The 17,193-nt window shown below is 43.2% G+C and overlaps 1 long non-coding RNA gene across 1 annotated transcript in view; it reads right to left on the reverse strand.

Annotated features, from left to right (window-relative positions):
- The window catches only part of LOC106612912 (uncharacterized), a 30,521-nt gene that overhangs the window by 11,367 nt on the left and 1,961 nt on the right, over nt 1-17,193 (reverse strand). Inside the window, exons 2-4 of the long non-coding RNA XR_001330392.2 lie at nt 3,440-3,529; nt 2,960-3,076; nt 2,578-2,750 (exon numbers count right to left, since the gene is read on the reverse strand). This is a non-coding gene — a long non-coding RNA (uncharacterized lncRNA). The remainder of the gene's footprint in view (nt 1-2,577; nt 2,751-2,959; nt 3,077-3,439; nt 3,530-17,193) is intronic.

Genomic DNA, 17,193 nt, shown 5'->3' on the forward strand with positions numbered 1-17,193 from the left:
ATTCAGTCTTGCTCTGTAATAGTGTATGACAAGCAGCCCTAGACTGCTCCTCTACTGCGCCCGTTAGCCATCATCCTGTATCCATCAGGAACCCAGGAGCGCCGGTGGCCAGACCAGAATGACAGGGATCCATCCTGCTGCTCCTGGCTTCCATGCTGGGGCTGTGTTTGAGTGTGTGTGTTGGGAGTGGAGATCGATAGGGTGTAATGGCAAATTATGGGCTGGACCTCTGTCAGGGGAGGAAGCTGTTTCCCACCACCACAGAGAATACGCGTAAAAGCCTTAATACTTAATATAAACACAAATATCTATGATTACAATTTTTTAACGTTTTCTTTACCCCTTTTTCGTGATATCCAATTGGTAGTAGTAACAGTCTTGTCTCATCGCTGTAACTCCCGTACGGACTCGGGAGAGGCGAAGATCAAGAGCCATGCATCCTCCGAAACACGACCCGGCCAAGACACACTGCTTCTTGACACACTGCTCGCTTAACCTGGAAGCCAGCCCCACCAATGTGTCGGAGGAAACACTACAACTGAAGTCACCGTGCATGCGCCCGGCCCGCCACAAGGAGTAGCTAGAGCGTGATGAGACAAGGACATCCCGGTCGGCCAAACCCTCCCCTAACCCGGACGACGCTGGGCCAATTGTGCACCGCCTCATGGGTCTTCCAGTCGCAGCCGGCTGCAACACAGCCTGGGATCGACCCCGGATCTGTAGTCACGCCTCTAGCACTGCGATGCAGTGCCTTAGACCACTCCGTCCCTCGGGTGGCCTATGATTACTAGTTAAAACGGACTGGGCTGGGGCTGACTGCATTGAATTGAAATAGCAGTTGAGGAGATAAAAATAAGTCAGCAGAGTTGATCGATCTGATAAATATGTATTTATTAAACGTCTACATATGTACATTCTCAGAGATTAAGGCATTTAAGTTAATTGTAAAAATATATACTGCTCAAAAAAATAAAGGGAACACTAAAATAACACATCCTAGATCTGAATGAATGAAATAATCTTATTAAATACTTTTTTGTTTACATAGTTGAATGCGCTGACAACAAAATCACACAAGAATAATCAATGGAAATCCAATTTATCAACCCATGGAGGTCTGGATTTGGAGTCACAATCAAAATTAAAGTGGAAAACCACACTACAGGCTGATCCAACTTTGATATAATGTCCTTAAAACAAGTCAAAATGAGGCTCAGTAGTGTGTGTGGCCTCCACGTGCCTGTATGACCTCCCTACAATGCCTGGGCATGCTCCTGATGAGGTGGCGGATGGTCTCCTGAGGGATCTCCTCCCAGACCTGGACTAAAGCATCCACCAACTCCTGGACAGTCTGTGGTGCAACGTGGCATTGGTGGATGGAGCGAGACATGATGTCCCAGATGTGCTCAATTGGATTCAGGTCTGGAGAACGGGCGGGCCAGTCCATAGCATCAATGCCTTCCTCTTGCAGGAACTGCTGACACACTCCAGCCACATGAGGTCTAGCATTGTCTTGCATTAGGAGGAACCCAGGGACAACCGCACCAGCATATGGTCTCACAAGGGGTCTGAGGATCTCATCTCGGTACCTAATGGCAGTCAGGCTACCTCTGGCGAGCACATGGAGGGCTGTGCGGCCCCCCAAAGAAATGCCACCCCACACCATGACTGACCCACCGCCAAGCCGGTCATGCTGGAGGATGTTGCAGGCAGCAGAACGTTCTCCACGGCGTCTCCAGACTCTGTCACGTCTGTCACGTGCTCAGTGTGAACCTGCTTTCATCTGTGAAGAGCACAGGGCGCCAGTGGCGAATTTGCCAATCTTGGTGTTCTCTGGCAAATGCCAAACGTCCTGCACGGTGTTGGGCTGTAAGCACAACCCCCACCTGTGGACGTCAGGCCCTCATACCACCCTCATGGAGTCTGTTTCTGACCGTTTGAGCAGACACATGCATATTTCTGGCCTGCTGGAGGTCATTTTGCAGGGCTCTGGCAGTGCTTCTCCTGCTCCTCCTTGCACAAAGGCGGAGGTAGCGGTCCTGCTGCTGGGTTTTTGCCTTCCTACGGCCTCCTCCACGTCTCCTGATGTACTGGCCTGTCTCCTGGTAGCGCCTCCATGCTCTGGACACTACGCTGACAGACACAGCAAACCTTCTTGCCACAGCTCGCATTGAAGTACCATCCTGGATGAGCTGCACTACCTGAGCCACTTGTGTGGGTTGTAGACTCCGTCTCATGCTACCACTAGAGTGAAAGCACTGCCAGCATTCAAAAGTGACCAAAACATCAGCCAGGAAGCATAGGAACTGAGAAGTGGTCTGTGGTCCCCACCTGCAGAACCACTCCTTTATTGGGGGTGACTTGCTAATTGCCTATAATTTACACCTGTTGTCTATTCCATTTGCACAACAGCATGTTCAATTTATTGTCAATCAGTGTTGCTTCCTAAGTGGACAGTTTGATTTCACAGAAGTGTGATTGACTTGGAGTTACATTGTGTTGTTTAAGTGTTCCCTTTATTTTTTTGAGCAGTGTATATAATTTTATAAAAAACACAAACACAAAAATAACACTAACCATGTTTGATAAATGACCACTTGAAAATATGATGTACATTTGGTCCCTGGATGAGGTCAGAGGTGTGGGGTCAAGGGTCAGCATCAAGAGGCCAAGCTGCTCCTGACAGAGGTGATGGCAGCCTTCTCTCTCTCCTTAACCTTCGCCTGGATCTTTTCCCAGTTCATCTCTACCTGATGGGGTGGGGAGAAAGAGAAAGAGAAGAGAAAAAGAGAGAGAGAAAGATTAGAGAAGTGCGTCAGTCTAATGGGACATAGTGTGATAGAAAGGGCACATTGCCTCTTGTAACAAAATACTGTCTAGTTTCGAAGAGAAGAAGTCTTTACTACTATAGCTGGTTAGTGTTCACTATATGACAGTCAAAAGCAATGACATATCCTACCCTGTCAACGTACTGCATGAACCTCTTGTTGGTCTCTAAAGTCCTGCAAGAACTTGGAGTCTGTAGGCCAGCACTGTGTCCACATGGGTCTTATGTTTTACTGCCAGCTCCAACACCCTGAGGACACATGAAGCTTTCAGTCCCAATCACAGATGCATATGTAAGTATACACAGACAGACAAACAGAAAGACATGTCATAGAGACAGAAATATTAAGATTCACAGGCAGACAGACATTTAGAGACAGACACACACCCCCACACCTGTCCCGTTGTAGAGGTTGATGTGGACCTGTATGGCTTGGTAGACCAGGCCAGCCTGTAGCCGAGTGGACAGTAACATGTGGGCCACTAAAGATTCCTTAGATGGCAGATCCTTGATAGAGTTAATATACTGCACCTTATCCACCTGGAGAGAGAGAGAAAGAGAGAGAGAGAGAAAGAGAGAAAGAGAGAAAGAGAGATTGATGGAGGGTCTTACCTCTCCAATGGCAGCGTAGGCCACCTCCACTGTCGTCATCTCCCTATTGGCCATTGCCATGCCAGCGAGACACGCCCACAGCAACTAGTCCTATAGAAACAGAGACAGACATTAAGCAAATAGGAAATGAAATTTGCCATGCACACATTGTCTTAGCATAAATAAACGCATACACCACATACGCACGCATACACACACGCACGCACAAACAAACACACACATCCACACATGATAGGGAGCAGGCATGAGTGTCAGGGGACAGGGAGCCGGGGTATGGGGCTATTTGTCAGGGGGTGGAACTGCTGCTCAGCCTGACAGGCTGGTGGTGGCACCGGGGCGTAGCGCGTGGCCCAGCCCTGACCACAAGGCCCTGCACGGGGGGCTAGCTTAGCCCTGCTCGCCTGGGTCATTAAAGGGACGGGGCACTGAGAGAGAGGAGGGCTGTGTGTTATTAGAGGGATGGGAGGTCCATTACACTGGCGTCTCTACAGGGACACTCTTCCCATTACCAGTCTGCTCATCCTCACAACACAGGCCTTGTTAGTGTCACTCTGCAGGGCACACACACTCACACACACCCTGTAATCTGACTTCCGTGTGTGTGATTCTGATATCATACTCATTCAGGACACGCAGACGTACTTAGACAAACATGCAGGCACACACGCACACAGACATAATGTCACTCCCATTCACTCTTACAGTCACACTCAAACTACGCCACTCAACAGTATCGTTGAAAGCAAAGCCCAGAACAACATCCTCATGCATCCTGTCATCTCATCTGAATCCTTCATTAAGACAAACAACATTGGCCATAAAACTGTGAAGACAACAACAAAATCATCCTTTTCTAAAGCCACTAAATGCTGGTCAGAGAGTCAGAGAGAGATGGGCCAGTTTCCTCCAATCAGAGGAGAGATTGTGGTGTTGGCTCACTGTTAGAGCCTGGCTTGGGATTTAGTCACACTGCTGGGCTGCCCATGTTTGTGTGACTGTGTACAGTATGGTTGTTTGTGTACAGGCCTATCAGCATGTGTGTGTCTATGTGTGTGCGTGTGCGTGTCTGTTACCAACAATCAGTGCCATGAAAGTATCCACAAGGGGCTAATCCTCCATACCTGGCTGACAGGGCTTCCCCACAACACTCCTCCCACTCCGGGAAAAACCACACCAAACGGCCACGAAAGACCAAACCCTTACCAGAAATGGGGGGAGGAAGGAGGAGGGGTGGCTATTAAAAGTGGTGACGCTCCTTCTTCCATACAGTGCATTCAGGAAGTATTCACACCCCTTGACTTTTTCCACATTTTGTTGTGATACAGCCTGAATTTAAAATGGATTAAATTGATATTGTGTGTCACTGGCCTACACACAATACCCCATAATGTCAAAGTGGAATTATGTGCAAATTAATAAAACATTTAAAGCTGAAATGTCTTTACCCAATAAGTATTCAACCCCTTTGTTATGGCAAGCCAAAATAAGTTCAGGAGTAAAAATGTGTTTAACAAGTCACAATGAGTTGCATGGACTCACTCTGTGTGCAATAATAGTGTTTAACATGATTTTTGAATGACTACCTCATCTCTGTACCTCACGCATACAAACATCTGTAAGGTCCCTCAGGTCGAGCAGTGAATTGTAAACAAATATTCAACCACAAAGACCAGGGAGGTTTTCCAATGCCTTGCAAAGAAGGGCACCTATTAAAAATATACTTAAAAAAGCAGACATTGAATATCCCTTTGAGCATGGTGAAGTTATTAATTACACTTTGGATGGTGTAGTAATACACACAGTCATCACAAATATACAGGTATCCTTCCTAACAGTTGCCGGAGAGGAAGGAAACCGCTCAGGGATTTCACCATGAGGCCAATGGTGACTTTTAAACAGTTACAGAGTTTAATGGCTGTAATAGGAGAAAACTGAGGATGGATCAACAACATTGTTGTTACTCCACAATACTAACCTAATTGACAGAGTGAAAAGAAGGAAGCATGTACAGAATATGCAAAACATGTATCCTGTTTGCAACAAGGTACTAAAGTAAAACTGCAAAAAATGTGGCAAAGAAATTAACTTTATACCCTGAATACAAAGTGTTGTTTGGGGAAAATTCAACACAACACTGAGTAACACTCTTCATATTTTTAAGCATGGTGGTGACTGCATCATGTTATGAGTATGCTAGTCATCGGCAAGGACTAGGGAGTTATTTTAGGATAACAATAAACAATAGAGTTAAGCACAGGCAAAATCCTAGAGGAAAACCTGCTTCAGTCTGCTTTCCAAAAGACACTGGGAGACAAATTCACCTTTCAGCAGGACAATAACCTAAAACACATGGCAAAATATACACTGGAGTTGCTTACCAAGACAAAACAATGTTCATGAGTGGCCTAGTTAAAGTTTTTTACCTAAATTGGCTTGAAAATATATGGCAATACTTGAAAATGGCTGTTTAGCAGTGATCAACAACCAACTTTAAGAATAAAAAAAAAGAAATGGGAAAATATTGTACTATCCAGGTGTGCAAAGCTCTTAGAACCTATCCAGAAAGACTCACAGCTGTAATCGCAGCCAAAGGTGATTCTAACATGTATTGAATCAGAGGTGTGAATACATTTTCAATCAATTAGCTTTTTTTTTTACTCATTAGGCCAGACAAAGTTGAATTACAGGCTGACTACACCGCTCACATCGAGTGCGCGATAGTTGCAAAATAAATTAAGAAATCTATATTATTCAATTATTGCACCCACACTGCTCGCACACGCCAACAAGCGTCTGCGTTGCCAAGGGCTAAAATAGAAGTCAGTTCTAAAATGCACAGCCAGTTTGGATTCCGTGTTACTTTTTATTTTGGCCAATATATGCGGCTCTTTGTTTATAATGCACTGTCCGCTCTCCCTTGATGACATGGAACTCAAACCGGCTGTGCGCGCACGCCATCGTGCATACATTTATTTTGTCCCCCCACACCAAACGCGATCACGACACGCAGGTTAAAATATCAAAACAAAGTCTGAACCAATTACATTAATTTGGGGACAGGTCGAAAAGCATTAAACATTTATGGCAATTTAGCCAGCTAGCTTGCACTTGCTAGCTAATTTGTCCTATTTGGCTAGCTTGCTGTTGCTAGCTAATTTGTCCTGGGATATAAACATTGAGATGTTATTTTACCTGAAATGCACAAGGTTCTCTACTCTGACAATTAATCCACACATAAAACGGTCAACCGAATTTTAGTCATCTCTCCTTCTTCCAGGATTTTTCTTCTTTGAACTTACAGTGGGGGAAAAAAGTATTTGATCCCCTGCTGATTTTGTACGTTTGCCCACTGATAAAGAAAGGATCAGTCTATAATTTTAATGGTACGTTTATTTGAACAGTGAGAGACAGAATAACAAAAATATCCAGAAAAACGCATGCCAAAAATGTTATAAATTGATTTGCATTTTAATGAGGGAAATAAGCATTTGACCCCCTCTCAATCAGAACTATTTCTGGCTCCCAGGTGTCTTTTATACAGGTAACGAGCTGAGATTAGGAGCACACTCTTAAAGGGAGTGCTCCTAACCGCAGCTTGTTACCTGTAAAAAAGACACATGTCCACAGAAGCAATCAATCAATCAGATTCCAAACTCTCCACCATGGCAAAGACCAAAGAGCTCTCCAAGGATGTCAGGGAAAAGATTGTAGACCTACACAAGGCTGGAATGGGCTACAAGACCATCGCCAAGCAGCTTGGTGAGAAGGTGACAACAGTTGGTGCGATTATTCGCAAATGGAAGAAACACAAAAGAACTGTCAATCTACCTTGGCCTGGGGCTCCATGCAAGATCTCACCTCGTGGGGTTGCAATGATCATGAGAACGGTGAGGAATCAGCCCAGAACTACACAGGAGGATCTTGTCAATGATCTCAAGGCAGCTGGGACCATTGTCACCAAGAAAACAATTGGTAACACACTACGCTGTGAAGGACTGAAATCCTGTAGCGCCCGCAAGGTCCCCCTGCTCAAGAATACATATACATGCCCATCTGAAGTTTGCTAATGAACATCTGAATGATTCAGAGGACAACTGGTGAAAGTGTTGTTGTTAGATGAGACCAAAATGGAGCTCTTTGGCATCAACTCAACTCGCCGTGTTTGGAGGAGGACGAATGCTGCCTATGACCCCAAGAACACCATCTCCACCATCAAACATGGAGGTGGAAACATTATGCTTTGGGGGTATTTTTCTGCTAAGGGGACAGGACAACTTCACCGCACCATTTGACGGGGCCATGTACTGTCAAATCTTGGGTGAGAACCTCCTTCCCTCAGCCAGGGCATTGAAAATGGGTCGTTGATGGGTATTCCAGCATGACAATGACCCAAAACACACGACCAAGGCAACAAAGGAGTAGCTCAAGAAGAAGCACATTAAGGTCCTGGAGTGGCCTAGCCAGTCTCCAGACCTTAATCCCATAGAAAATCTGTGGAGGGAGCTGAAGGTTTGAGTTGCCAAACGTCAGCCTCGAAACCTTAATGACTTGGAGAAGATCTGCAAAGAGGAGTGGGACAAAATCCCTCCTGAGATGTGTGCAAACCTGGTGGCCAACTACAAGAAATGTCTGACCTCTGTGATTGCCAACAAGGGTTTTGCCACCAAGTACTAAGTCATGTTTTGCAGAGGGGTCAAATACTTATTTCCCTCATTTAAATGGAAATCATTTTATAACATTTTTGACATGCGTTTTTCTGGATTTTTTGGTTGTTATTCTGTCTCTCACTGTTCATATAAACCTACCATTAAAATTATAGACTGATCATTTCATTGTAACTGGGCAAATGTACAAAATCAGCTGGGGATCAAATACTTTTTTCCCCCACTGTATATGGTGATTGGCATCTAAACTTTCATAGTACTACCACAACGACCGACAACACAGTTCGTCTTTCAATCACCCACGTGGGTATAACCAATGAGAAGATGGCACATGGGTATCTGCTTCTATAAACCAATGATTAGATGGGAGAGGCAGGACATGCACCGCGATCTGCGTCACAAATATAACTGACTTCTATTTTAGCCCTTGGCAACGCAAACACTCATTGACACTGAGCTATGTGGGTGCAATAATTGAATAATATAGATTTCTAAATTTATTTTGCAACGCTCGCGATGTGAGTGGTGTAGTCAGCCTGGCTTCCCAAGTTGATGCCCAAGAGACCAAACAGCCTCAGATCACGCGCTCAGATCATGATCACGCGCTCAGATCATCACGAGCCTCGGATTGGACAGTGAAATACACATGCTCGCACCTGCAGGTGATGTGCAGTTGTTTAATTTCATGCCAGCGCAAATTCCTACTATTTATGTGTCGAGGTTAAACGTGGGACGTCCCTCATAAACAAACAGTCAGTTAAATTCATGGTGATGCCATCATTTTCAGATCTATTAGAAGCGATTAATGGACGAAACAACAATGTAATTTAACCAATTGACTGGCCAGAGATTAGAGCATTCATCAGCAAAGACGCAGTGCAAACTGATAGTATTTTCGATAACCAAATTGAAGTCAAAATGATTGATGAAATCGGTAAAATGTAAGTTATGAATCGCAAATCACCATACAGCTGAGTATGGTGATTTGCGATTCATAACTTACATTTTACCGGTAGTAGTAGGCCAACCGATAACACCACAACGGAATGCGTTTGAAGTGATGATGCACCGCCGAGAACAGCTAGCATATCCAGCAAAGTACATCGCCAGTGGCACGCACACACTTCGTGCAGATTAGCAAATGGGGGCTTTCCGTGGCAGCAAGACGAGACAATCGAATGAGGATGAGGTGAGCAAAGTTACTGGGCTCGAATTTAGTCACGTTTACTCTATATATATTGATGCTTCTAATTGTGCATGTTATAAACACACTTTTTTGGGGATTAAAGGTTACACTCTATGGCTGGATTTATGTATTTTTTTCTCAATGCTACATTCATTTGGCAGACCTAACTTGATTGACCCTCTTTTTACAAGGCCTAGTCTACGAGAGGCCTAATCATATTTGATTGAATATTTTGTTAACCTGTTGGGGATAGGGGGCAGTATTTGAACGGCCGGATAAAAAACGTACCCGATTTAATCTGGTTACTACTCCTGCCCAGTAACTAGAATATGCATATAATTATTGGCTTTGGATAGAAAACACCCTAAAGTTTCTAAAACTGTTTGAATGGTGTCTGTGAGTATAACAGAACTCATATGGCAGGCAAAAACCTGAGAAGATTCCTTACAGGAAGTGGCCTGTCTGACCATTACTTGAGCTTCTTGACTCTGTTTATTGAAGACTGAGGATCTTTGCTGTAACGTGACACTTCCTACGGCTCCCATAGGCTCTCAGAAGGCGGGAAAAAGCTGAATGATGTAATTCCAGCCCCAGGCTGAAACACATTAGCACTTTTGGCAAGTGCTCTATCAGAGGACAATGGGCTGAGGCGCGTGCACGAGTCGACCCCATGTTTTTATTTTCTATCGTCTTTGAACCTAAACACAGATTCCCGGTCGGAATATTATCGCTTTTTTACGAGAAAAATGGCATAAAAATTGATTTTAAACAGTGGTTGACATGCTTCGAAGTACGGTAATGGAATATTTAGACATTTTTTGTCACGAAATGCGTCATGCGCGTAACCCTTATTTACCCTTTCGGATAGTGTCTTGAACGCACGAACAAAACGCCGCTATTTGGATATAACTATGGATTATTTGGGACCAAACCAACATTTGTTATTGAAGTAGAAGTTCTGGGAGTGCATTCTGACGAAGAACACCAAAGGTAATAACATTTTTCTTATAGTAAATCTGACTTTGGTGAGTGCTAAACTTGCTGGGTGTCTAAATAGCTAGCCCTGTGATGCCGGGCTATCTACTTAGAATATTGCAAAATGTGCTTTCACCGAAAAGCTATTTTAAAATCGGACATATCGAGTGCATAGAGGAGTTCTGTATCTATAATTCTTAAAATAATTGTTATGCTTTTTGTGAACGTTTATCGTGAGTAATTTAGTAAATGTTTAGTAAATTCACCGGAAGTTTGCGGGGGTATGCTAGTTCTGAACGTCACATGCTAATGTAAAAAGCTGGTTTTTGATATAAATATGAACTTGATTGAACAAAACATGCATGTATTGTATAACATAATGTCCTAGGTGTGTCATCTGATGAAGATCATCAAAGGTTAGTGCTGCATTTAGCTGTGGTTTGGGTTTATGTGACATTATATGCTAGCTTGAAAAATGGGTGTCTGATTATTTCTGGCTGGGTACTCTGCTGACATAATCTAATGTTTTGCTTTCGGTGTAAAGCCTTTTTGAAATCGGACAGTGTGGTTAGATTAACGAGAGTCTTGTCTTTAAAATGGTGTAAAATAGTCATATGTTTGAGAAATTGAAGTAATAGCATTTCTAAGGTATTTGAATAACGCGCCACAGGATTCCACTGGCTGTTACGTAGGTGGGACGATTTCGTCCCGCCGACCCTAGAGAGGTTATCGCCTAGGCTATATAGATGCATTCAGGTACTGAACTTATTATTATGCATCAACATTTTAATTTGCTGACAATTATTTATTGTCAATCATTCTTTAATTTGTTAGGCTATATAATTAAGTAGATTAATGAACTGAATACATTCATACATAACTTATTTTTCTAATAATTTTTGAATATGATAGAATATTGCATTCTATTATACATCCTGAATAATGTTCATTTGTGTATTATAATAATCATCTGAAAATCAGTCTGAAATTGAATATTTCTCCTATTGTTCATGTCCATATAGCAGCCCAGGACAATGTGGTAAATTACTGTTATTCCTTTACCACCTAATGATTTTATTTATTTATTTATATATATTTTTTTGCTCGCCCACCTCACTTTTCTGGGGGGAAAATCCGTTAAACAGTGAATCAATTTTGTCTGGACTTATGGGATATTGTGTGTAGCTGGGTGAGGACGAAAAAAAACAAACAATTTAATCAATTTTGAATTCAGGCTGTAATACAACAACATTTGGAATATTCAAGGGGTATGAATACTTTCTGAAAACACCCACTATACCCTCCCTCTACTCTACTCTCCCCTCCCCTGTCCCCTCTAGCCATCCTTCTCCAGGGTTGTGGTTATTGCATCATATCCAATGCAGTGCATAGGCTCTCACTGGGGTTGGCTGTGTGTGTGTGTGTGTGTGTGTTTGTGTGTGTTGGGAAGGTTAAATATACGGTAAATGGTGTCACCCAGGCTAATTAGAAACTAATTCAAAGCTGCTGGTCGTGTCTCGTTAAAGCTCCACTCCAGTGGCTCCGTCATGGACCCTTCACCATTCCAAGGCCCAGGGCTAAAGGCGTCACTACAGACCCGGGTTCAATCCCGGGCTGTATCACAACATGGAAAGACGTGGACATGGAAAGACGTAAATGAACGAGAGAGAGACTCACCTGCTCCTCAGAGACTCAGTGGGGGGTGTGAGACACCAACACAGGAGAGGAACATCACAGCGACAGACATGATGATGGCTGCCGTCTTATCAGCTTTTAATCAACAATGCTATTTTGTTTAACTTGTTTTGTAAATGATTTTATTTAACCTTTATTTAACTAGGCAAGTCAGTTAACTTCTTATGGCTTGGGGGCGCTATTTTCACGTCCGGATGAAAAGTGTGCCCAAAGTAAACTGCCTGCTACTCAGGCCCAGAAGCTAGGATATGCATATAATTGATAGATTTGGATAGAAAACACTCTGAAGTGTTTGAATAATGTCTGAGTATAACAGAACTCATATGGCAGGCGAAAACCTGAGAAAAATCCAACCAGGAAGTGGGAAATCTGAGGTTTGTAGTTTTTCAAGTGATTGCCTATCCAATATACAGTGTAAACTTGGTCAGATTGCACTTCCTAAGGCTTCCACTAGATGTCAACAGTCTTCAGAACGTTGTTTCAGGCTTCACTTGTGAAAGGGGAGAGAATAAGACAAGTCACAGTAGATGGCTCAGCTGAAAGCCTTTAGTTGTTGATCGCGCAAGCTCCGTTCCCTTTCCTTTCTAATGACAACGGAATTGTCCGGTTGGAATATTATTGAAGATTTATGATTAAAAACATCCTAAAGATTGATTATATACATCGTTTGACATGTTTCTACGAACTGTAATGGAACTTTTTTGACTTTTCGTCTGGACTTTGTGCTCGCGCCTTGTGCATTTGGATTAGTGAACTAAACGCGCGAACAAAAAGGAGGTATTTGGACATAAATATGGACTTTAACGAACAAAACTAACATTTATTGTGGAACTGGGATTCCTGGGAGTGCATTCCGATGAAGATCATCAAAGGTAAGTGAATATTTTTAACGCTATTTCTGACTTGTTGACTCCACAACATGGCGGGTATCTGTATGGCTTGTTTTGGTGGCTGAGCACTGTACTCACTCAGATTATCGCATGGTGTGCTTTCGCTGTAAAGCTTTTTTGAAATCTGACAGCGGTAGCATTAAGGAGAAGTATATCTTTAATTTTATGCATAACACTTGTATCTTTCATCAACGTTTATGATGAGTATTTCTGTAAATTGATGTAGCTCTCTGCAAAATCACCGGGTGTTTTGGAGGCAAAACATTACTGAACATAACGCGCCAATGTAACTTCTGATTTTTGGATATAAATATGAACTTTATCAAACAAAACATACATATATTGTGTAACATGAAGTCCTATGAGTGCCATCTGATGAAGATCATCAAAGGTTAGTGATTCATTTTATCTCTATTTCTGCTTTTTGTGACTCCTCTCTGGCTGGAAAATGGCTGTATGTTTTTTTGTGACTAGGCACTGACCTAACATAATCGCATGGTATGCTTGCGCAGTAAAGCCTTTTTGAAATGGGACACTGTGGTTGGATTAACAAGAAGTTTATCTTTAAAATGGTTTATAATACTTGTATATTTGAGGAATTTTAATTATGAGATTTCTGTTGTTTGAATTTGGCGCCCTGCAGTTTCACTGGCTGTTGTCAAATCGATCCCGTTAACGGGATTTGAGCCATCAGAAGTTATTAAGAACAAATTATTATTTACAATGACGGCCTAGGAACAGTGGGTTAACCTGTTAGGGCTAGGGGGCAGTATTGACACGGCTGGATAAAAAACATACCCGATTTAATCTGGTTACCACTCCTACCCAGTAACTAGAATATGCATATACTTATTACATATGGATAGAAAACACCCTAAAGTTTCTAAAACTGTTTGAATGGTGTCTGTGAGTATAACAGAACTCAAATGGCAGGTCAAAACCTGAGAGATTCCTTTACAGGAAGTGGCCTGTCTGACCATTTCTTGAACTTCTTTTCCATCTCTATCTTTTACTAAGGATCTCTGCTCTAACGTGACACTTCCTACGTCGTCCATAGGCGCTCAGAGCCCGGGAAAAAACAGAATGTCGTCATCCCAGCCCCAGGCTGAAACACATTATCGCCTTTCTCAAGTGGCCGATCAAGGGACTCTGGGCTTAGGCGCGTGACCCGACCGCCCCCGCCTTTGTGATTTTTTCCTCTGTTTGCCGAAAAGGAGATTCCCTGTCGGAATATTATCGCTTTTCTACGAGAAAAATGGCGTAAAAATTGATTTTAAACAGCGGTTGACATGCTTCGAAGTACGGTAATGGAATATTTAGAATTTTTTTGTCACGAATTGCGCCATGCGCGCGACCCTTCTTTACCATTTCGGATAGTGTCTGGAACGCACGAACAAAACGCCACTATTCGGATATAACGATGGATTATTTTGGACCAAACCAACATTTGTTATTGAAGTAGCAGTCCTGGGAGTGCATTCTGACGAAGACAACAAAAGGTAATCAAACTTTTATAATAGTAAATATGATTATGGTGAGTGCTAAACTTGCCGGGTGTCTAAATAGCTAGCCCGTGATGCCTGGGCTATGTACTTAGAATATTGCAAAATGTGCTTTCACCAAAAAGCTATTTTAAAATCGGACATATCGAGTGCATAAAGAAGGTCTGTATCTATAATTCTTAAAATAATTGTTATGCTTTTTGTGAACGTTTATCGTGAGTAATTTAGTAAAATGTTAGCGAATTCCCCGGAAGTTTGCGGGGGGTATGCTAGTTCTGAACGTCACATGCTAATGTAAAAAGCTGGTTTTTGATATAAATATGAACTTGATTGAACAAAACATGCATGTATTGTATAACATAATGTCCTAGGGTTGTCATCTGATGAAGATCATCAAAGGTGAGTGCTGCATTTAGCTGTCTTCTGGGTTTTGGTGACATTATATGCTAGCTTGAAAAATGGGTGTCTGATTATTTCTGGCTTGGTACTCTGCTGACATAATCTAATGTTTTGCTTTCGTTGTAAAGCCTTTTTGAAATCGGACAGTGTGGTTAGATTAACGAGAGTCTTGTCTTTAAATAGCTGTAAAATAGTCATATGTTTGAGAAATTGAAGTAATAGGATTTTTAAGGTTTTGAAAATCGCGCCACAGGCTTCAAGTGGCTGTTACGTAGGTGGGACGAATTCGTCCCGCCTAGCCCATAGAGGTTAACTGCCTTGTTCAGGAGCAGAACGACAGATTTGTACCATGTCAGCTCAGGGATTCGGTCTATCAACCTTTCAGTTACTGGCCCAACGCTCTAACCACTAGGCTACCTGCCGGTCCATAATGTTGCTGCTACCGTCTCTTATGACCAAAAAGAGCTTCTGGACATCAGAACAGCGATTACTCACCTCGAATTGGACAAAGAGTTTTTCTTTAATGCATCAGCTGGGAAGGATATACTACAAACACCCGAACAGGCCCTTATCCACGTCATTCGCTCGAGAAGGAAACAAAGATTTCATGGAAAGAGATCAGGGTGCCTTGTGAGGATCAGGCGACGAGTGGCTAATCTGCCTTTGCCATCCGTCCTGCTAGCTAACGTTCAATCACTAGAAAATAAATGGGACGAACTGAAAGCACGTATGTCCTACCAACGGGACATTAAAAATGTAATATCTTATGTTTCACTGAGTTGTGGCTGAACGACATTAATAACAGACACCCTATCGGCAGGATAGAACAGCAGCCTCTGGTAAGACACGGGGCGGGGGCCAATGCATATATTTAAACGATAGCTGGTGCACGATATCTAAAGAAGTCAAGGTTTTGCTCACCTGAGGTAGAGTATCTCGTGATAAGCTGTAGACCACACTATCTACCTAGAGTGTTTCTGTATTTTCCGTAGCTGTCTATATACCACCACAAACCGATGCTGGGACTAAAACTGCACTCAGTCAGCTGTATACCGCCATAAGCAAACAGGAAAATTCTCATCCAGAGGCAACGCTCCTAGTTGCCAGGGACTTTAATGCAGGGAAACTTAAATCAGTTTTACCAAATTTTTATATCAGCATGTTAAATGTGCAACCAGAGGGGAAAAAACTCTAGACCACCTTTACTCCACACACAGAGACGCTTACAAAGCTCTCCCTCGCCCTCCATTCGGAAAATCTGACCATAATTCTATCCTCCTGATTCCTGCTTACAAGCAAAAATTTAAGCAGGAAGCACCAGTGACTCGGTCTATAAAAAAGTGGTCAGATGAAGCAGATGCTAAGCTAAAGGACTGTTTTGCTAGCATAGACTGGAATATGTTCCGGGATTCTTCCGATGGCATTGAGGAATACACCACATCAGTCACTGGCTTTATCAATAAGTGCATCAAGGGTGTCGTCCCCACAATGACTGTATGTACATACCCTAACCAGAAGCCATGGATTACAGGCAACATTCGCACTGAGCTACAGGGTAGAGCTGCCGCTTTCAAGGAACAGGACTCTAACCCGGAAGGTTACAAGAAATCTCGCTATGCCCTCCGACGAACCATCAAACAGGCAAAGCGTCAATACAGGACTAAGATTGAATCGTACTACACCGGCTCCGACACTCCGTCAGATGTGGCAGGGCTTGCAAACTATTACAGACTACAAAGGGAAGCACAGCCGAGCACTGCCCAGTGACACGAGCCTACCAGATGAGCTAAATCACTTCTATGCTCGCTTTGAGGCAAGTAACACTGAAACATGCATGAGAGCATCAGCTGTTCCGGACGACTGTGTGATCAAGCTCTCCGCAGCCCATGTGAGTAAGACCTTTAAACAGGTCAACAAGGCCACAGGGCCAGACGGATTACCAGGACGTGTACTCCGAGCATGCGCTGACCAACTGGCAAGTGTCTTCATTGACATTTTCAACCTCTCCCTGTCTGAGTCTGGAATACCAACATGTTTCAAGCAGACCACCATAGTCCCTGTGCCCAAAAACACTAAGTTAACCTGCCTAACTGACTACCGACCTGTAGCACTCACGTCTGCTTTGAAAGGCTGGTCATGGCTCACATCAACACCATTATCCCAGAAACCCTAGACCCACTCCAATTTGCATACCGCACCAACAAATCCACAGATGATGCAATCTCTATTGAACTGCACACTGCCCTTTCACCCCTGGATAAAAGGAACACTTATGTAAGAATGCTACTCATTGACTACAGCTCAGCGTTCAACACCATAGTGCCCTCAAAGCTCATCACTAAGCTAAGGACCCTGGGACTAAACACCTCCCTCTGCAACTGGATCCTGGACTTCCTGACGAACCGCCCCCAGGTGGTAAGGGTAGATAACAACACATCCGCAC

Source organism: Salmo salar, chromosome ssa09 (genome assembly GCF_905237065.1).
Source record: "Salmo salar chromosome ssa09, Ssal_v3.1, whole genome shotgun sequence".
In the NCBI taxonomy this organism is placed as follows: Eukaryota; Metazoa; Chordata; class Actinopteri; order Salmoniformes; family Salmonidae; genus Salmo; species Salmo salar.